This window comes from Tenebrio molitor, chromosome 1 (assembly GCF_963966145.1).
Source record: "Tenebrio molitor chromosome 1, icTenMoli1.1, whole genome shotgun sequence".
In the NCBI taxonomy this organism is placed as follows: Eukaryota; Metazoa; Arthropoda; class Insecta; order Coleoptera; family Tenebrionidae; genus Tenebrio; species Tenebrio molitor.
Genome location: NC_091046.1, coordinates 19983080 through 20006351, shown reverse-complemented (window position 1 = coordinate 20006351; position 23272 = coordinate 19983080). Strand labels below are relative to the sequence as shown.

Below are 23272 nucleotides of genomic sequence, written 5' to 3'. Positions count from 1 at the left end.
TGCTCGTCAAATGTTAGATGGCCGCTGAGATTCGGATGCGCAACGGTAACGGTAGGAGTTGGGACGTCACTTGTTCGAGCGTCGCAGCAGTGGAAACACTGGTACACTCCAAACCATGGCTTTTAAAAGCACAGTGAAGCGGAGTTAGAACAAGTCGATTTCTGTATCTGAGTGTACTCTTCGGAATTATACCCCACTTTACCGCTTCACCTTGTCGCATCTCGGTTCCACATCTTGCATCGCACTCCCTCTTCTGCGCATCCTTAGCGGCCATCTAAGATTTGACGAGCAGTATAAGAATCCTTCAACTTTATTTTTCGGTGATCATTTAATTTCTTCTTCTGTTAGAGCCCAACAAGGAGATCCTTGTGGTCCTATGATTTTTAGTCTTGCCATTCAACCAATTATTTAACTTTGGATTATGAACTGAATATTTGGTATTTAGATGATGGAACCTTAGCTGATTACCCAGAAGTAGTTTTGTCCGACTTTAAGAAAGTTATCAATTTATCCAGAAAAATTGGTCTTGAATTAAACTTTAACAAATGCGAGATCTTTTGCTGTTCTGGAGACACAGATTTAAAAGTCATAAAGGAATTTCACAATTTAGCACCAGGTATTAAAATTTGTGATCGAGGAAGTTTATCTCTTTTAGGCTCTCCAATCTTTGACCAAGGCTTCAAAAACACTGTCGAAAAAACTATAATTAGAGTTGAAAATCTTTTAAATAAAGCTGAATTTCTTAGCAGACACGTGGCTTATACTTTAATCAAGAACTGTCTTTTCATACCAAAATTTAATTTTTATTAAGAACAACTCCATTTTGGAAATTTTCTAATCATGCTAATTCCATTGATTCTTCTTTAAAGTCTTCTTAGAAAGAATACTTAATTTACGTTTAACTGATTTACAATGGTGTTAGTCCACTTTACCGATTAGATTTGATGGACTGGGAATTCGCCGCATTTCCGATTTTTGCCTCCCTGCTTTCCTATCTTCAGTTCATGGTGTTAAAAAGCTTGTTTCTCAATTACTAAATTCAAAGGATAATGAGCTTATTATTCACTATTATGATGAAGCTTTAGCAGTCTGGGATGTAGAAAATGAGAACGAAAGACCAACAATTCCACAATTTCAGAAGAATTCGGATAATATCAATATCAAACGAATAATTGCCAATGACTTAATCTTTAATTCATCTAGGGGAATCTAGGGACTTGGCTCGTTTTAAGGCTTTTCAATACAGAGAATCAGGATTTTGGTTACATGCAATACCGTCTCCTAATATTGGTACTCTTTTAGATAACACATCCTTCCAAGTTTGATTGGTTTAAGATTGGGTTGTAATCTTTGAACACCTCATATTTGCAAATGCAATGCGAAAGTTGACGAAATTGGCATTCACGGTCTAAGTTGTTCCAAAAGCAGTGGTATATTTTCAAGACACACTGAAATTAATTCTATTATCAACCTATCTTTGACCTGTTAATTCAACTTTAGAACTAAACGGACTATCTCGGGATGAGGGAAAACGCCCTGATGGGATGACTTTAGTACCGTGGATTAAAGGTCAACCTTTGGTTTAGGTCGTTACTGTTGTAGATACACTTGCAGACAGTTACGTATTGCAAACATCTGAAGTCTCAGGTCTTGCTGCTGAAATGGCTTGCAAACGCAAACATAGCAAATATAATTCAATTATTTCGTCAAACTACATATTTAAAGATTTAGCCTTTGAAACCTTAGGCCCTTGCTGTAAAGAAACCATCGATTTCATTAATGTCATCGGAAACCGACTTATCGGGGAATCAGGCGATTTAAAATCAAAGAAATTCCTTTTTTTGAGAGGATTTCCCTTGCCATTCAACGTGGAAACGCTGCAAGCATTCGGGGCACTTTTCCAGATTCCGCATTATTATCGGAAATTTTTGCATTGTAAATAAAAAATGTTACGTAATTAAAAATTATGTTATCAATACAATTTAAAAGTTTTGAATATTAAAAAAAATATATATTTTTTTAATATTGAGTTGTTTTGCACCCAATTTAACTTCCGTGTGTGACCGGTGTGTCCTCACTTATTCACATCATTTTGATGTTTTTTATGTGGAGCGACAACCATAAATTTTACATTCAGCTTTCACGCCTACTTCGACTACAATCATTTAGATTTTAGAATAAACCTGTAAAGGGTGTTTTTTTAAATTTGGCGTCGAAGTAGGCGTTGGAAAGTCGATTGAGAGCGCACCACTCGTGTAAAAGCGTAAGATTTAAACAGCTGATCCGTGATCCGTCACCTGTATAGTGCGTTCACAATCGACAGTTCAACGCCTACTTCGACGCCAAATTTAAAAAAACACCCGTTACTATTGCGGGCAAAAAAAGTGGGACATCAACGTCATTGTCTTGACTTTTAATGTGAAATAACCCTTATCTGATTCTAACCCTACTTTGAATTGATTGACGTTATCATTGTAGGTTGTAGGGAATGATTGTAAGTAGGTACTATTCCGGACACGGAATCTTGGCCAACATTTTTTTGACATTTCTAAGAAAAATGATGTAAAGCAACCATTAGTGTCATTAATAAGTGACAATTATTAAAAATCACTTTGAAGTTTTTCTTGTGACATCAAAAAAGCAGGGAAATGGCATTATCGAGTCAAAAGTTGGGTTATATTTAACATATTTGTCAGTTAAATGTCAGTTGTGGCCAAGATTCCATGTCCGGAATAGTACCTAAGCACGTAGTGAATATTTATTTAATGCAAAGTTCCAATCAAAATCTACCTTTATCAAAAGAAGAGGGCAGTTGGAAAAGGAAAATAGGAGTAGGTATAAAATAAAATTTTAAACTATCAGCTGGAATTTTTCAAAACTGACAGAAATTTGATTTCCCACTTTTTTTGCCCGCAATAGTACCTAAAGTGGGTACAGGTTGCAAAGACACGCTTGTCATTTGCAACAGCACTTTTATGGCATTAGTCATTAGAAATTACTTATTACTTATTACTGTACTTATATGCCATTCATTATAATTACTTATTACTTATTACTGTACTTATATGCCATTCACGATGTTTTGGGATAAGGGGAGGCTATGATTTCATTTTTTAAAGTTGGATACATGTTTGATTTCTGTCATCTCTGCTGTCACTAAAGTGCCTGACATGCCGACCTATCAAAATGAAAGTAACATGTTGCCGAATTTACCGTAATCATAATTAAGCGACATTAAAACGTATTGATGGTGTTTATAATATTAGACTGCAGAACATATTTTCAGTAAGTTACAGTGAAGTCAAGTTCTTTTTATGTATAAATTGAATCGTAGGTGAGTACAAGATAAATATGTAGCACGGATAGTGAAGGAAGAAACAACGACCCAATTGAAATGGCACAGGGGTTTTGTAAGACCTATTATAACTTCGCCATAGAGTTGTGAATGAGTGGCTTGAGTCTATTTTGAAATGTACTCCTGAAATTTGCCAACATTTTTGTAGATATTGTAAAGAACTTATTTTGGAAGATTGGGCAAAATTAATGGGAAATCTTTCATTTGAAAACGTTCTTCCTTTAATAATAATTTCATTAGGAGAATCTGACTCGGAATTTGATTGGGATTTTCATGCAGGTAATGATGATTCAGAATTTTCTAATGAAATTATGGAAGTTGAATAGTTTTGTTCTTTTTTGTCATGGACGATGGGTGTGTAAATATTTTGCAGAAAGATTCGAATAATGTAAGGCTTAATAAGTAGGTACAAGATTTTATTCAATCTAGTTCTAGGAACGTTTTGGTTAACATGAAAAATTCATTGAGAAGTTACTAATTGGTTGGTTAAGATACTGTATAAATGGGTTATCTAAGTGGTGCATAAATTGACAGGAGTCACTTTGTCTTTCGGTCCCGGCCCTTACTATTCTGTTCAAGTCAGTTTCCTGTTTTGTTAAAATGGATTAAAAATGTGTGAGTATTGTTCTATTGTAAACTAGTAAAACTGACAACAATGCACTAGACAATGACGCAGTTTATAACCTCAAACTTAGAAAAACATAACCTAATTCAACAGACAGCTTTACTGCCAACTTAAATGCACTTTTTCCACGAGAGGCTAAATGACCCAGGCCATTCCATACTTGTGCGCAAGTCCTATAATTTTGCTCGTTATTTAAATTTGACGTTGACGGACTTAGAAAAATATCGCAAATTTATTGTTTAAAAATTAGAACAACACTTGCGTATCTAATAAGAAAGAATACAATAAAAGACCTTTTTTATGTAGTAAACTCATTTATACAGGTGTCCCAGAACTCGCGCGTCAGCTGTTAACTGTGAATTTTAATATTTAATCCAACAAGGATTCTACAACAACAAACGTGAAAAATATATTAGTTTTGAAATTAAAACGATTTTAAGATAACCAATCACACACGCCTTCCTGAAGGTAACTCTACTAAATGTATGCGTTTCCGAGGAAACGATTTTAGATGTTGCTGCTAAAAAAACTGTGATGAAATGTTTGGACAACGAGTTTTATAAGGGTTGATTTGGCGCACGAATCCCAGGTCTAGAAAACGACCCGTAGGCGAGTTTTTTGTTATTTTTTTTTTAATTTTTAAATAAAAAAATTAAATTTTCAAATTCTAGTGAATTTTGTATTATGTAATTGGTAATTCAAGGTAACGGATGCAACTACATCTGCAACATATGTTAAAAAGTAGAGTTTGAACATTAATATTGGAAGTTTTTTAGTGTAAATGACAATAATACACTGAAATATTGATAGAAATTTTCTTAGAGATCCATTAAACTACGAGTGTTTTAATAGATTGCCATAAACGACTCCAAATTGAATACAATAATAGACCTATTAAAAGATTCTAAAAACATAATTATATCTTTAGTTTGTGTTCTACTCATCTACTGTTCTTTGCCTTACGCGCAGCACGCGGTACAGTACCATGCGGTACATGTAACAACAAAGCACCCAAGTTACTAACTCATGCGTATTGGTAAGGATCGTCCTGGGTTATTTAGCCTCTCGTCTTTTTCCATGGCCTCCCCTTATGCCAAAACATCGTGAATGGTATATACAGGTGTCCCAGAACTCGCGGATTAAACTTACAGTGCGTTTTCCTTGGTGATAACTGAAAGCAATAGCGTTTTAAAAAAAGGACAGGGTATAACCGATTTTTTGTGATGAATAATTAAAGTTGACCAATCAGAAGGACGCTGTATATTTGAATTTAACCAACGGTTTGAATTGCCTAGCAACATAATTGTAGTAAAAGTGGTATGGAATTTCAAGTAAATGTTTGGGCAACTGTGCAGATTTTGACAACGTCAAGTTATAGGTAATTTGATTCGAAATTGTCAAATTTCGTATTGATATCATGTATACAGCTGCAGAGTATGCCGAAATGCTCATAATTTATGGAGAGTGCCGGCGCAATGCACGTGAGGATGCAAGGGAATATGCAATACGTTTTCCGTTTTCCACGACGTTTGCCACATACAAATTATAACGTATTTCTATGGTTGGTGTACCGCGCTCGATACACTGGGTCCTTGGTGCCTACCTGACAAGAAATTGGTGGTCCCCCGCGAGAAGTTAGAACGCCAGAGCACAGTGCCAGAGACTGAAGATGCTGTTCTTCAGTCCTTTGATGACGACGGTAGAAGTATATTTGAAGAACTATATTTACCGCGAACCTATCAACATTTCAGAAGAACTAAATGACCAAATTCACGAAACACTGGCTACTGTTATTCCTAATATGCTTAGACTGGCAAGGGAAAATTTAATAAAACGAGCTCGCCTATTCCTTCAGATGAAAGGTGGTCATTTTGAATACTTGTTATAAATTATTCTTTTTATTTTGCATGTTTCTTATTTCATTTGTTGCATTCTACATCATTTAGTTATAAAATTTGACCTTAAATTTTTACTAATAATGATGCTTAAATAAATAGGTTAGTTCAATCCAGTTTTGTTTTCTTTCTTTCAGAACTGCCACTATGCTTGATCTGTTGTTCAAAACCTACGTGTAACTCCAGCTTTTTTTGCAATGTCAAGAATGTTCCTAAAAGTCTTTTCTTTCATTTCGACGATGAAAAGTCCCGCTCGTGTAGCTGCGCTAATACGTATGTGTATGCACAGGAGTCAGGATACATTTGTTGTGATTCCGATTCACTTCACAGGCCCTGCATATTTCACTTTTTACTAAGATTCTTAAGGTAGTAATATTACTCACTTGACGCTACGTCGCCATTTTACCTTCCATCAACAAAGGTTCAATTCATCATATCCCTCCCGTCAATTTCCCATACCCCTCAAGGTTACAATTGCTCTGGAAATCTTCACTCATAACAAACCATATTTCATTCATTGCCGGAAGAAGAAACTTCTTGCGTTCTCTGATTTAGATTTTATACATTTGTTCACCTGCCTTTGGCGAAATTTCCCATTTTTGGTTATTTCAAAAGTAGCTGTCACTTTTGACGTCTGTTTCGACAAGCTGACCAGACAAATATTGAAAATAATTTTATTATTCATCGAATTATACGTTGCTTAGCAATTGAGGGAAGGTACTCAATTTTCTCATAAAGGGAAAATTAGATCGAGCTCTATTGGTCAATTTGATTAATTCATAACTAAAAAGCTGTTGCACCCAGAATATTTTTCTAAACGTTTTTTACCTTCATTACCATCAAGGAATATACAGTTTCAATTTGATCCGCGAGTTGTGGGACAGCCTGTATATGGAAAATATTCAATCCAAACTATGATTTTCTGGTCCCTTTGTGCCTTTATTTGGTTCAGAAATATGAAAAAAATGCTGTTGCAAATCACAAGTGTGTCTTTGCAACCTGTACCGAGTTTAGTTTGGGTTGAATATTTTCCATATAAGTACAGTTTTAAAGATAAAGAGCTTATATTAATAACATAATTACATAAACATTTTTGTTTTATAATACAAAAATTTCCGATAATATTGCGGAATCTGGAAAAGTGCCCCGAATGCTTGCAGCGTTTCCACGTTGAATGGCAAGGGAAATCCTCTCGAAAAGGAATTTCTTTGATTTTGAATCGCCTGATTCCGCGATAAGTCGGTTTCCGATGACATTAATGAAATCGATGGCTTCTTTGCACCAAGGGCCTAAGGTTTCAAATGCTAAACCTTTAAACACGTAGTTTGACGAAATGATTGAACTATATTTGCTATGTTTGCGTTTGCAAGCCATTTCAGCGGCAAAACCTGAGACTTCAGATGATTTCAATACGTAACTGTCTGCAAGTGTATCTACAACAGTAACGTCCCAAACCAAAGGTTGACTTTTAATCCACGGTACTAAAGTCATCCCATCTGGGCGTTTTCCGTCATCCCGAGACAGTCCGTTTGGTTCTAAAATTGAATTCACATGAATTGAAGTTAAAGACCGATTGATAATGGAATTAATTTCAGTGTGTCTTGAAAATCTACCACTGCTTTTGAAACAACTTAGACCGTGGGTGCCAATTTCGTCAACTTTCGCATTGCACTTGCAAATATGAGGTGTACAAAGATTACAACCCAATCTTAAACCAATACAAACTTGGAAGGAAGTGTTATCTAAAAGAGTACCAATATTAGGAGAAGGTATTTCATGTAACCAAGATCCTGATTCTCTGCATTGCAAAGCTTTAAAACGAGCCAAGTCTCTAGGTGAATTAAAGATTAAGTCATTGGCAATTATTCCTTTGATATTAATATTATCCCAATTCTTCTGAAATTGTGGAATTGTTGGTATTTCGTTCTCATTTGCTACACCCCAGACTGCTAAAGCTTCATCATAATGGTGAATATTAAGCTCATTATCCTTTGAGTTTAGTAATAAAGAAACAAGCTTTTTAACCCCATTAATTGAAGATAGGAAAGCAGGGAGGCAAATATCGGAAATGCGACGAATTCCCAGAGTTGGAGTTGTTCTTAATAAAAAATTAAATTTTGGTATGAAAAGACAGTTTTTGATTAAAGTATAAGCCACGTGTCTGTTAAGGAGTTCAGCTTTGTTTAAAAGATTTTCAACTGTAATTATAGTTTTTTCGACGGTGTTTTTAAAACCTTGGTCAAAGATTGGAGAGCCTAAAAGAGATAAACTTTCTCGGTCACAGATTTTAATGCCTGGTGCTAAATTTTGAAATTCCTTTATGACTTTTAAATCTGTGTCTCCAGAACAGCAAAAGATCTCGCATTTGTTAAAGTTTAATTCAAGGCCAATTTCCTGAGATAAATTTATAACTTTCTTAAAGTCGGATAAAACTACTTCTGGGTAATCAGCAAAGGTTCCATCATCTAAATACCATATATTCATTTGAGAATCCAAAGATAAAATAATTGGTTGAATGGCAAGACTAAAAATCATGGGACCGCAGGGATCTCCTTGCTGAGCTCCAACAGAAGAAGAAATTAAATGATTACCGAAAAATAAAGTTGAAGGATTTCTATAGCATTGATAAAGATAAGGGTACAGAAGTGGGGTATGACATTGGACTTCTTTCAGAATACAATCCCGTTCGACTGAGTTAAAGGCATTTTTGAAATCTAATTTAAGAAGAACTTTGCCACGGTTTTGATCGTTATTAACAAAGGTTCGTGTGGTATGAATTGCAGCTTCGCATCCTAGTTTAGTTGCAACTCCAAGTTGGTGTGGAGATAAATACGAATTTACAATATTTCGACTTTGAAAACAGGCTAGCTTTGAGGTTAATCTTCGCAAACAGTTTCCGATAGCGATCGGTCTAATTCCTCCATCTTTTTTGTTAAGGGCACATAAAGACGCACCATACAATAAATGGCAGATTTCTGAAGGAAGTTGCCCAGATAATAAAAAATTGCACAGTTTGGTTAAAGCTCTTAGTGCCTTCTGACCTGCTTCACCCGCTGACAAAGATATGATATCTTTCAAGTATTGTGGTCTCATGCCATCTAAACCTGGTGAAGAACCGGCAGGAAATGAATTGATAGCTTCTCGAACGTTTTGCTCATTGACTATTAAACTAATGTCTCCTGGTTTTAAAGTAATTTCAAATGACTAATGCCATAAAAATGCTGTTGCAAATGCAAAATGGTTTTTTGCAACTTGAGTCAACTTTATTCATTTCCTAAATGCATGAGGGTTGACGTTGATTTTTTGACACATTTCACACAATATAGTAATATTCTAATATTGACAAAACTGTCATCAACTGTCAGGTATCAAGTAAAAATTTTCTTCAACACGATGCGAAAGTTGTGTCTCAAGAAACAAAGTGCAGCATCTTGAAATTCTATAAACCGAGGCGGTCTCAAGGTAAATGAAAATCGCCTTGTATAAACACATGAAGCAAGATAAAGTCCATTCACGTTGGATTTTCCTCTCAAGATCAAATAATTACATTTTTTGGCTCTGTAGTTAATTATGTTTTGTAAATAGTGACATGCAGGTAAACATCGTACAGGTTGGATCGAGCATTGCTAAATAGCATTATGTTGGTTAGCTACATGTCACTATTTACAAAACATAATTAGAGAGCCAAAAAATTAAATTATTTGACCTTGAGAGGAAAATCCAACGTGAATGGACTTTAGGAATGATTTGATGATCTGGTAACAAGGTTACCAACGTTTTTAACGCAATTAGTCCTCAATAAAATTAGTACCGGGTGATCAAGAAGGACTGTTTAAGTTGGCAATACAATTAAGAAAATTTTTTAATTGGGTTATTTATAACACTGCAACTGGATCTGTTTTGTTGGTTTATTTGACAAATATCTGATATAGGTATAGCATTAACAACGACAAGCCACCAACAACCGGAAGTTACTCCTGTTATACAATTTAAAATACGATCCAGTGTTACCAACTTAAACAGTCCTTCTTGATCACCCCGTATATTAAATTGAGTTCGCTCCATCTTGGTTCCTAGGGGCGTTTTTCGATTGATAATTCAGATAATTGGCTGCACTTTTATTGTCAAAATTGTCGTTATCTGCGTTTAAATAAAATTGCTAGTTAACAAAATGTTTCTGGAGTGAAAATATAAATATTATGTTAACTATTTAGATTTGCTTGCATTAAATTCACACATTTTGTGAAAACCAGGCTGCCAACTCAAATCTAACTCTCAAACACTAGGAACCAGGATCGAGCCTACTTTCTCTTATATACCACCATACCACTCTAGTCCTCAACAGTCTTGAGAAATAAATTAGTAATTTTGATCTGTAGGTTGAACGTCGTCTAATTCACGATGTCATAACAGAAAAACTAGGAAGCCTGCAAGATTCAGCATCAGATGAAAAATTCGATTCTTAGTGAAGTGATGGAGGAAGATCAATTTTTTGGCCGGCATAGTACTTAACAACGTACTGCCACTGCTAAGTTGTTCCGCTAATTTTGGGGCACCCAGTATACAGGATATTATAAATTATTGTAGTTGGTGTAAAAACTAAATGTGTAGGGACCCCAAGGTTGTAGTGCGCCGAGCGGCCACCAGAGTAGCGCCCTCGTCGCCTCCCCAACATCTGACCGTTTCCGCAACTTCCCTTCTACCCACCTCTCCCATCGTCCGGCCCTATAAATTGCAGCGCATCATGCAGAAGACCCAAGACCCTAGATAAAGAAGAGAATAGATTGGCCACTCTCTCAGTTAAAACTGGTAACAAGTTTCAGCGCCATCTATAGTGGCCGAAAAAAAGTTTTACCGAGAGTCGGTAAAAAGTTGATTGGAGACCTGTAATCGTGCTAAGGCGGCAAAATTGAATCCTGTACTACGCACTGGTTCCAAAAATTTTTTAGGGTGGTAATTCAAAACAAGGTTAAAATGTTACAATATTTATTATAAAACAAGTAAGAATACAAAAATTGATATACGAACAAAGCGAATGCATAAAACAAGGCGTCTCTACATATACAATGGCCGGCAAAGAAAAAGCCATCATTTAAATGTCAGTGTCAAAAAAACATTAAATTACACATTTGGATTTTGACGTAACACAAAAGTGATGTCTAGTTTTTATTGCCAGGCATTGTATGTATGTCAATTAAAAAAAAAAACATGTTAAAAAAACCGACATGTTTCTTTTCATGTTTGTCATAGTTTGAAAATGGCTTTTTAGAAATAGCTTACAATTATTTGACGGTATGTCAGTTTATAAATAAATAATTCAATGACATTATGTGTTTAAAAATTATTTGATAGGTACTGTCAAGTAGACAATTAATTGACAAACATTTTAAAACCAAATTTACATTATGAAATATGTCATTTCCCGTTTTTTCAAATTCACCTACATTTTGAATAATAATAATAATAAATACCCACACATTTATACACAATTTTTAACAAATATAGAGGAGAACGAAACAACAACAATTGACCATTTTTATCTCAACAATTAATGACACAGATTACTTCGGAAAAGGTATTTCAATTTACTTTTTTTGTTATAATTTTCAGATTATAGTGCAAGTATAATAAAAAATAGCGCATAATACAGGTTTTAAGGGTCTTTAAAGCACTTTTGACGTTAAAAGCACTCCGTTACGCGTCGTGTTTTAAAGGCTTCCTTGTAAACAATATTGTAAAACAATACTCGTAAAAAAATAAAATAAATACAAATTTCAATATTTTTTTCAAAGATAATTGGATTCATCTCTTACTTTGAGTGGGAGTGGTAAACAAAGAAGTCCTCACCATCTTGGTCTGTGGTAAGTAAAGAGCGATCAAATTAATTTGTAATCGAGTCATCCATGGATTTGAATCTGTATGTCTTTTAGATTGATATGCCCAGATCTAACCTGTGTTTTAAGCTGTGTTTTTTGTTCAAGAAACGACATACGATTTCCGATTCATGGATAACTCGATTACAAATTAATTTGATCGCTCGATACGTCTTTTCTAGCTCTTCCACAGACCAGGATTCAGGAGAATGCCCAATGATGGTAGGAGGGAAAGCTCGAAGCGCATCTAAATTAAAATAAGTATCAATTAGGTATTTGAACTATCACATAAAAACAGACTTACCTTATATTTTTTCAGGAGTAACATATTCATATTCTTCCTGAGGGTGACTGAAGTAGTCTTCTTGTCTTGGAAAATTCCTTAAAGCCTGAGAAACAAACATGATATAAATAATTAAATATAAATTTTGATTTTTCGGAAACATTGATTGATTATTATCAAAGTTTAAAAATTTAATTTTTACAGCCTACCTGCGATTTGGAGTATTTTCACATCCGGGTACACAACACGGCTACATTTTTTTTACAAATTGTCCAAAAGTACTTAAAAATTGAACACAAAAACACAAAATCTACTTGTATTTTTCCACTATCCACTATTTTGTGTCATGTGTCGCAACACTTTTCTGGGAATTACTAGGAAAGTGAATGCGATTGGGGATTTAACCAGGATGACCAACCATAGGAATTACTAAATTGTGTTGGTAGTAGCAAATTTTTTTATTTTTTTTCTGATCTGAGCGCCATCTGTAGTGGCCGAAAAATATTAAACTTGATTCAAGGTCGTCTAATAGAGTGCCCTACCCCTGCCCAAGACTATTCTTCTGCTCCGAACGGAAAGCGCCCTAGGGGACAACCACCCGGACATTGGAATAGCTCTGCTTGAGAAGCTCCCCGGCGGACCAGCTGGACGGACGATTACTCTTGGCTCCACCTAGACAGCGCCCTCGGGGACATCTAACCGGACCTTGAGCAGCTCCGCTCTGGATACGCTCCCCAGGTGGACGAGTCGGACGAAAGTCCTTACCGCTACCCATCCTTGTTGTTATTTTCTTATTTTACTGAATAAAGCCTATGTTTTCTCCACCGTGTTGCATCGGAACAAATAAAATTCTCATCACCGCACTTTTCACCTAAAAATAACTAATGACAGTGACAGTGACAAAAATTGACAGTTCACATGAAAGCTGTAAAAATTTCATAACATGGGCATCGCCTGCTTCGACTACAATCATTTATAATAACCCTGTACCTCCTTAATGTAAATAATGAATATATCCATATCCATTTTAAATCAAGAGATTTATTACTACTTTCGTACATTCGTGTAGGTATTATTTTTGAATTTTAAAAACCGAAAAAACAGAAAATTTTTATTATTTACATGAAAACGAAAAATAGCAGTTTATTTGACGAGTTTGTGTGTAAATTGGGCCTTTTTTGGCACGCGTGGCCCAATTTACACACGAACGAGTTGAATACAACGTTTTTTTGTTCGACGAGCCCCTTAAAGGCTCCAAATCGCTTAAAACTTTTAAAATTAGCTTGACGTTTCGTTTTGACAAGTTGTGACATTTATCAAAATCCGTTCATATAGGAGAAAATTCTCAAATTCTGACCGTGTCGAACAAAAAAAATATATTTTTTTAATTGGTAACCAATTTTGCTCATTTAAAACACGCCTGAGCGTGTTTAAATCGAACTTTAAAAAATTCTCTTTTCCATGGCAACATCGCGCGTTTTCCATGGAAACATCACCAAACCCGAGAGGACCGGAGAAACGTGAAGTCTAAATGTTAACTCATTTAACATTAAAAAAAATATATCGTAAAGTATTCGTGGGTAACTGGTCTTTAAAACACTTGCTCTATTTCGAACACTCCTGCTGCGCCGTCGTGCTCGAAAAATCGCGCGTGTTTTAATAGTTATTTATGTATTAACGGCATAATCAGGAGATTATGGCACGAGGGAATGTTTAAAGCCCGAGGAACGAGGGCTTTTACATTCCCGAGGGCCATAATCGACTATTATGCCCGTGGTACATACAACGTTTTATTCTATTTTATAATTTCCAAGAGATTCAAACAAATATTTAGTATTCTTTAAAGGAAATCAACTAAAAGTTGTGTCCATGCAAATTTAGTTAGCTATTTTGATGTTGTTAGGGTTACTGTGTATACAGGGTGTTAGGGAATGGTCTCCCAAGAATTTCAGGGTGAGTTTATCAGGGAAAATGTGGTCGAAAACCTTTATACGGTTTTTGGATAAATTAAACTGTTTTCTGAAAATAAAATTGTTCAAGCACGAATTCAAGATTAAAAAACGAGTGGCGTAGCCACGAGTTATTTTAATGAATGAGTGCTTCGAGGTCTTATGAAACGAGTTTTTTATACTCTTTTTTGTAATTTGCCCTTTTTAAGCCGTTTTTAAACGAAAATATTTATTTTCCTCGATTTAGGGATTTTTGTGGCGGTTGGTAATGTCTTAATTTTAAAAGTGAAAATTTGATTAAGTCTTCAAAGTCGCCTTTTGTTTTATCCTAATTCTGTCACAAAACACGAATATGGAAGATAATTTTTCATGTACGCCCGCTAAAATACGTGAAATTTCCAAAAATACGGTCGCGAATTTGTTGCCTGATAAATCCTGATAAATAATTCTTTGCACATTTTGTAATTTAAACTGACATGCATGACGGATCAAGCTTTGCCAACCTAAAAATGTTCGTAAAATGTTCCGTGAAATAATGGCTATAAGGACATCCCAGATGATGACGTCGCGTTCGTTAATATGTCTATTAGAGAATCAAAATGGAGGCAAATTACAAAAAAAAATCTTATATGTTTCGACTTAAAAATGATTGCTTGGTAACGATTCGAAATTTACTACTGTCAAAGTTTACAGTTTAATTTGATCTATCTTTTATCCGTCGCCTGCGAAGACTACAATCGTTTACAATGCCCGAATATTCTATCGAGGAGTATGCAGATATGTATTTTGGGTATGGGAATATAGCGGAAAGGCTACTGCTGCTGTCCGAAGGTATGCTAATGCTTGTATTAGGGCAAACGGAGGACATTTTGAACATTTATTATGATTTTTTTTCAATACAAATACAAATAAATAAAGTTACACCAAAATTAACGAATCTTATTTATTAGTAGTATTAGGTGGTTAGTGCTCGATTTCAAATCCCTTTAAAGGTTGATCGAGATGTGGTATCACAAATAAAGCTGCAGAAATAATTTCAGTTTATTGCAGCAATAAAAAAGGACTTACTTCAAGGTTGCAGTGAATCTAGATAAATACCGGGTGATCAAGAAGGACTGTTTAAGTTGGCAGTACAATTAAAAAAAAAATTTAATTCGTTTACTTATAACACTGCAACCGGATATGTTTTGTTGGTTTATTTGACAAATATCTGATATAGGTATAGCATTAACAACAACAAGCCATCAACAACCGAAAATTACTCCTGTTATACGATTTAAAATACCATTCAGTGTTACCAACTTAAACAGTCCTTCTTGATCACCCCGTATTTCGAATGAATTATTGATTTTGACCTTAAAAAATGCAATCCTGGTAGGGAAGTATTCAAAACCTAAACGTCATTGTGGCAATAGGTACTCGATAAAATCTGACAAAGGCATTGTTGTCTTTTAGTTGCTAAACGGTTGCTAAGCAATTAACTTACATTTCAGAACTTTAACTATTTATTTAATTATTACAACAATAAAATGGTGCAAAAGCTCCCAAACAGTGGGGCACCATTTAAAATTTTTATCTTTGAGAAAAGCATTCGTGTTGGGAAAAAATGGTATTAAAGTTTTCGACCATATTTTCCCTCAGAAACTCACCCTGACATTCTTGGGAGACCATTCCCTAACACCCTGTATAATGTATGATTTTCTTTAATCAAATAATGTTTGATACTGAGATAACCGCTTTTGAATTCAAAACTAACCGCCAATGAAAGCTATAGAATTACCGGCGTTCGGTACCGTCGGCGACCGCTTGGGGGCGTGGGTGAAAGTCGACAGGGGATGAACGGCCATGTTTTTTTTTTGGAGGGCACTTTTTTTCTTGACCGCAGAGTAGTACAGAAGTACCGTGTATTTTTTCTGTGCGCTAATTGTGCGATTTTAGTTGTTTTTTTATTGAACTGTGCTAAATGTTGCTGTCCAACTTCTGTTTTGAACTAGGTATGTGTTTGGGGTACTAAAATTAATTCTGCTTCGCGCGAAATGTAGTTTAACAATAATAAGACACAAATGGGTCGCACGTGGGTTTCCACCATGTTTTACAAAATCCACATTTATCTCGACCATCCCCATGTATTATGTTTTTAACATTATAAGCTTGCGAAGGAGCGTAAGGCAGCCTGGTTCTAGTTTTGCTAAATTTATAAAATTGACGGATCACGTTTTCCTTTTGTTGTCAAAGCAGGTTTTACAATTCACTAATTTTCCTAAAAGAAAATGACTCCAAGTTTTAGCGTGGGTCTGTGGCTTTCACTTTTTATCAGCGCACTCCCTCACTTTGATCCCCTTTCTAATTATTCCGAGTGACGCTTTTGGTGTAACAAGTATTTATTTATTGCTTAACATTTTTAATCAAAATTTGAAAGTTTCCACTTTCCATCCCGGTAGCAACCAATTGGGTTTATATTTCAGGTATCTGCGCGGGCTTTTTCCTTATTCAGGGATCTTCTACATTTAGGTATTTTCATCGTTTAGTCCCGGGGCGCCCTCTATATTATCCAAGGGGGGGGGCCCCCTGTCGATGATCCGGCTCTAATAGGCTAGGGTCGACTGGACTGTGTTTTTTTGTTTTATTGTTATGTATGTGTTATTGATTGTTACCACTTTTCCATCCCAAACTGAAAGTGTTCTTAGATTACTCCGTCAACAAAGTTTTGTCGCGGTTTCGTTTACATTTTCCAGTTGCTGTAAATGTCAATTCTTCCTTATCGCGAGGGTCTCTCTCTGTTGGAGGGGTTTAGTTGCTCCTAACATCCAATCGTTGAACACGACCCCGCGGCCCCTCGTTTAACATGTTGTGCCCCAAGAGAGACCCGAAAACCATAACGCTTGGCGGGGCTTGCTGAATGCTGGTCCGCAACGTCACTCATGGTGTAAGTTGAATCCGAGTTCCTTGGCACAGAACTTCCGGAATGGTAATCTGTTCTCGAAGTTTGTGGTACTTGACAAGCGTCGTTTGTTTTTGCTCTGAAATAGTCATATTCCATTCAACCGATAAACTTAGAGTACCTCAATTTGTTGACTTAACGTAAAGTAGTTAGGATTTTTTTTCCCCTTAGCACTAAATCACGGGTAGGCGGGAAATGATAAAGTCGTAAGGATAGGTACCACAAACCTCCGGACCACCCAAAGCCACTCACTCCTTCTATAGCGTATCTGCCGTATTTTGTAAATTAACTTGGAAAAGAAAAAAAGGAACATGCTGAAGTTCTCGCCTAGTGCCCGCTCTCGCTCGAACGGTCCGAAGTAACTGTTTTGTTTGTAATGTACATGACCCTCCTGTTTTTTTTCTGAATTTGAATTGTGTTGTTTATGAAACCAGTTTTGCTCAATTCTCACTAACTGTCCCGTCCACGTTGTCACTTCGGACTTGTTCGTATTTTCAGGAGAGGTTTTAGCGGAGCCTCATTCGGGGGTCTGGGAGAATGGCCAGAGCTCACCATTTTCCTAGAGTTCTAAATGAGTAGTCTTCTCACAGTTGAGGAGACTTGGGTGCCCTCTCCCGAGACGTTTTATTATTCATGAATCCCGGCGTTAACCAAAATCATAACTTTGAATAAATAGCTGGTTTTATTTATTGTGTTGTTTTATTTGCACTCTTCTGTGTGGTTCACAAACCCTGTTGGAACGAATCTGGTAAGGTTTAATTTGTATAAAAAAAAACACAACGTAGGGAAATTAACGAGGTACGATCACGCGCTCTTGGCCATTTTTGAATTTCGCGGGTGTTATTTTCATTGCGTATGTTGGTAAAAAAAAAAAAAATGAGATGGACGCTTGGTGGGAAATTTGAATTACCCACTTGGTTCATCACAATACCATTGTTTAAATAATGAAACCAACCGTTGCTTGGCAGATTTTTGACAAATCTGGGCCATAAAGGCCAATTTATGCCCTCATTTGGGGGCGTATAAAGACGATTATTGACGAAAATAGAATAAAGACCTTAATATCCACTTATACTTTAATATACTAGATTATTTAAAGAGTTCGTGTGTAAACTGGGCTTCTTTTGGCATGAGTGGGTCAGTTTAAAACACGAGTGAAACGAGCGTTTTAAAGGCCCACGAGTGCCAAAAAAGCCCAATTTAAGGTTGACTCAAGTTGCAAAAAACCACTTTGTATTTGCAACAGCACTTTTATGGCATTAGTGATTTGAAATTACTTTAAAACTGTACCCAAACTATGATTTTCTGCTCCTTTTGTGCCTTTATTTGGTTCAAAAATATGAAAAAAATGCTGTTGCAAATGACAAGTGGTTTCTTGCAACTTGAGTCAACTATACGCAAGACGAGCCCCTTAAAGGCTCCAAATCGCTTAAAATCTATAAAATTAGCTTGACGTTTCATTCTGACAAGTTGTGACATTTATCTAAATTCGCTCACACAGAAGAAATTTCTCAAATTCTGACAGTGTCGAACAGAAAAAAAAATTATCGCTGAAGTTGCAAGCTACATGTATCTAACATTAAGAAAGCGAATAAACTTTGTTGGTATTTTAGGGGATTTCTGTTCTTATGCTCAGCGTAAGAGTAATTAACCAATTCAAAAACGATTACTTAATCAAATTTTAACGTAAACATAACGCAAAATTGTCCACCATCTACGACTAACATTGTAACACATAAAAAATATCTAAACAAAATATACAGGGTATGGAACCGGCTTCGTCCTGCTAAAATGGTAGAAGCCTAACATTTTAAACAGACTTAGGACTCATTGAAAGCTACTTTTCAAATGTTTTAAAATACACTCACCGGCACAAAATTCGATCCGTATGCATTATTTGAATTAACTTTTTTAATTAAGTTTTATTTTATTTACCATATTTTATTTTTGGTTAATTGATGAGTTTAGAAGGATTGTAACTCAATTTTAACGTAATTAAACCAAAACTCACATTTTATTTCCCTAATAACAAAAATAATACAAAAATCTTAAAAATTTAACACGAAATGTAATAAACTAAAAACTCATATTGCCTCCTCTAGCTTAAATTACAGCTTCCATTCGTCTTGGCATTCCTTCAAAAAGGTCCTGAATGACAGCTTGGTCTATTTCTTGCCATTCTTGAATAACTGCTGCACTTAGGTTCTCTCAAGTTTGCAGGAGCAGGAGTTCGGACTTCCGACCATGTCCCAAACATGTTCGATTGGATTAAGATCGGGACTTCTTGCAGGCTAAATCATATGGTGGACTTCAACTGTGTCCAAATACTCATTTACGATTTGAGCAATGTGTGGAGTCATTACCAATAAATGGGGGAAAGGGCACAACATGTGGTTTCAGGATGTCCCTAATGTACCTGTTTGCTGTCATTGCCCCTCCATTTACCATCACTAATTCGGTGCGAGCTTCCATACTAATGCCACCCCATACCATGATTGAACCACTACCAAAACTGATCCCTGGCACAAAATTGCACTGAGCAACCCTTTCGCCAGTCCTACGCCATACTCTTTGACGGTCATCTGGAGATTTGAGGCAAAATCTTGACTCGTCAGTGAAAAGAATTCGACCCCATTCTTCAATTCCCTAGTTTCGATGTTCATGACCATGAGCAATGAGAAGCCTCGCTACTCGGTGTTTCCTGGTCAACAGTAGGCAATGTGCGAGTGTTCTTGCACTTAAATCGTGTTCCTCTAACCTTTTTCTTATGGTTCGTTCACTTACTGCAACAACCCGTACCTCCTGCAGTTCGTTCCGTGCTCTAACTGCAGTAGTTAGTGTCCCTGTTTCTCAGGACTGTTAAAGTAAGAAAGTGATCATCACGGGGAGTTGTAGACCTTTTTCTTCCTGACCCTACTCTTCTGGTACTGGTATAGCCTTTGGTTTTTGGAAATCGTTTAACAGCTCTTTGGATACTACATCATGAAACACCAAGAACGCGAGCCACGTAACACTTCAACCGTCCATCTTGAATTAAAGCAATAGCTCAGGCAGTATCGGATGGAGTTAAACACATATTTTAGTTTTACGAATACTAATTTACATACTTGTTTTCAACACAGTCGCGAACAGTGCTGCACAAAGAGTGGAAAAAAATACGAAAGAACAATATGTAGAAAATCCTCAAAAACTGTTAAAATTCATTCAGACTTGGAATATAAAAATGTTTTGCTTGTCTTCAATGAACAAGTAGCTTAACACTGTTTACACTTGATATATCAAATATACAACGTACATTTGATATGATGTTCTCATAAAAAAAAAGATTTGATAAAAATATTAGATGGATCGAATTTTATGCCGGTGAGCGTATTTTTTTATCCATAAGTTTTCAAAATACAAAGCCAACTTGATTTTTTTAAATGGGAACATGGGTTAAATGGGGCATCCTTAAAAAGCTTATTTTTTTAGAATTAAATGATGTAATAGGTTTGGTGATTTGTTCGACAGAATCTTACAAAAAAGTTAACACATAATTAAAATAATATGAAAACACGTAAATTCAGCAGCATTTAAAATCCGTCTAGCACCTAAAGCCTATTTCACATTTTATATCAGTCAAATTTCAAGTCTGCCCAAAATTCCGTGCTCCCAGTAGTAGGCACTACAACGTGATTTTGTATTGCAATGAAAGTGTTTTATTTTTTCTAATATTGAACATTCAAAGCAGACGTTTTGTCAGATTATAATTATTGAAAAAAATACGATTAAGTAGCGATATCATGTAGGGCACAGGCAGAGTTATAAAGAGAAAATGCCTCACTTTGGAGACAAAACAAAGTGTTCATCCGTGTTTTAAAAACATTTGGGAAGTAAATGGTCCAAATTTGTGGAGGATGCCAGTTTACCGAATGGTTGGGGAGATTTTTGCCGTAAGTTGATAAATCCACTTTTAATTTAAATTGATCTATTTAAAATGTTAGCTTCAATCTCCTACAGATATCTAAAGAAAAAGTACGGAGTAATTTCTGGGTCAGGGGCACAGGCACAGAATGGAAACGATGCACGATCCCTCTACGCGCACGATGGAACAGTGAAGAAATATTTGGGCCGTTGTGCGCTTTTTTTAATTACAAGCCCGCCGGGCTTCAGACTTGACTTGACAGGGTTTGTTCCTGAGCACTATTAATTTCTAATGTATCATGCTTTCACTCTCTGTCCTCCTCTGCAATATTTTCGTTAAAATGGGCAGTATTAATAAAAGGTAGCAAATGCTTTTGTTAGCTATTTTATAAGCAATTGCTTTAAGTGATATTAATAAAAGTGTAGTAAATGCTAGTGAGACCTGGCTAGCAGATGCTTTTGCTCGTTTTAGAAAGCATTTGTTTGACGATATTAGGATTTGCTTCTTTTACTATTAATAAAGTTTAGCATTTGCTTGAAATAGTAAGCAATTGCTAGGATAAATGACATTCTCCTTCGTGTCGTACTAGTAGTTATAAATCGGCTGTTAAAACACCATAAAAGTATGTTCCAAGTGCCAAGAAACCATAAATTTTACAAAGAAAGGAAAGACAATACCATTAAAAGAGAAGATGATGTAAAATTGTTTCATTTCCGAAATGAAAGTGTTCAGTGGATTGCTGCTTTTCTTGAGAATGACGATGCAGAAACGCGTGGTGGTGCTTTATCTTCGGTGATGAAAATAAAAATATTGTTGCGATATGTGGCTGATCCAAGTATAAAAAATTAAATTATTCAAAGAGTAATAAATAGTGTTAAACTATTTTTTGTTCGACACTGTCAGAATTTGAGAAATTTCTCCTGTGTGAGCGGATTCTGATAAATGTCACAACTTGTCAAAACGAAATGTCAAGCCAATTTTAAAGATCTTATGCGATTTGGAGCCTTTAAGGGGCTCGTCGAACAAAAAAAATGTTGTATTCAACTCGTTCTTGTGTAAATTGGGCCTTTTTTGGCACTCGTGGGCCTTTAAAACGCTCGTTTCACTCGCGTTTTAAACTGGCCCACTCATGCCAAAAAAAGCCCAATTTACACACAAACTCGTTAAATAAACTACTATTACAGGATTTCAGATTGAGGTAGCTGAACTTATGGAAGTAAGTCAACCAATTGTATCGAATGTTGTAAAATTTGTCACGGGAAAAATTATAGACAAGGCACCACTTTCGATACATTTTCCTGGCGCCCTGCGTTTAACGGCAAGCAATTACTTGTCAAGTCACTAGCATTAAAGTCCCTAGATATATATCTAGGGACTTTAACTAGCATATGCTTTCGTCAAGAGGAGACCCTGGGGCTCTCGCTGCGGCTGCCCCGTGGTAAATCCGGCTCTGAATTACCCGCCAGTCGATGTTAACAATTAACAAACCACAAAACTAACCTAACAAATTAGCCACATTTCCCCCTCCACTATCTGATCCAAAATTCTTAGTTCGAAGCTTGCTCGAGAGGTAACTCAGTAGGGGTGAAGGGGGAGGTAAAAATCTTACTTTGCCTCAATCAGCTGATTTCAAATGGAACACTACATTAAAGTGAGGCGAAGTGAGGTGAGGTAAGATTATCTAAGATTCACCATAAAAGGAACGCTACTATTAATACCAAAACAAGCAATTGCTAGAAGCAAAAGCTTTTACTTTATAGCAAATGCTAATGCTAACGTTATCTCTGATGCTAAGTAGCAAATGCTTGGAAGCATTTGCTTATTTTTATTAATATCACCCAATCTGTTTACGTTACGCACACCTGCTTGCTGGTTTCAATGCCGGTATTTAATATTAACCATATTTTAAGTAAAATATTCAAAACTAGTTTACTTTGCTTGATTACGGGACCCGATTAGAGATTTGTCAAAAATGACAATAATCGTACATTATAACCTCTTCAAAATACACATAACCTGAATTATTATTTGTGACACTGCATTTACAATAGAAAAAAGTTGTATCCTATTACACCACAAAAGTTACTAAAATCACTAGATTTTGTTGTGTATAATGGATGGAGTTTATATAGTAATTGTAATCTGACAGTGTCAAATTTTTTGACAAATTCAAAACGCCCGCTTTGAATGTTCAATATTAGAAAAAATAGAACACTTTTATGCAATACAAAAAAAAGAAAATTCCCTAACAATAATGTTGAGCCGATGGACAAATAAAATTGGGACAAAAATGACAATCACGTAAGTCAAAAATTACAAATTTGCATCGTTTTAGGCTTTAGGTATCACAAATAATTCAACCAGCGCTTGCGGTTAAATGACAAACTATTCACGCTGCTTTCCATAATTTATTCTTTTTCTATCTATCGGCACCGGCCAATCTGCCA

General features: G+C 35.8%; 1 long non-coding RNA gene across 1 annotated transcript; it reads right to left on the bottom strand.

The window, feature by feature from the left end:
- Positions 1-10844: 10844 nt before the first annotated feature.
- LOC138141233 (uncharacterized) lies at positions 10845-12865 on the bottom strand. The gene is made up of 3 exons (XR_011163044.1): positions 12241-12865; positions 12053-12137; positions 10845-11995 (listed from the first exon to the last, which is right to left on the bottom strand). It is a non-coding gene; the product is annotated as an uncharacterized lncRNA (long non-coding RNA).
- Between the last annotated feature and the right edge of the window lie 10407 nt (positions 12866-23272).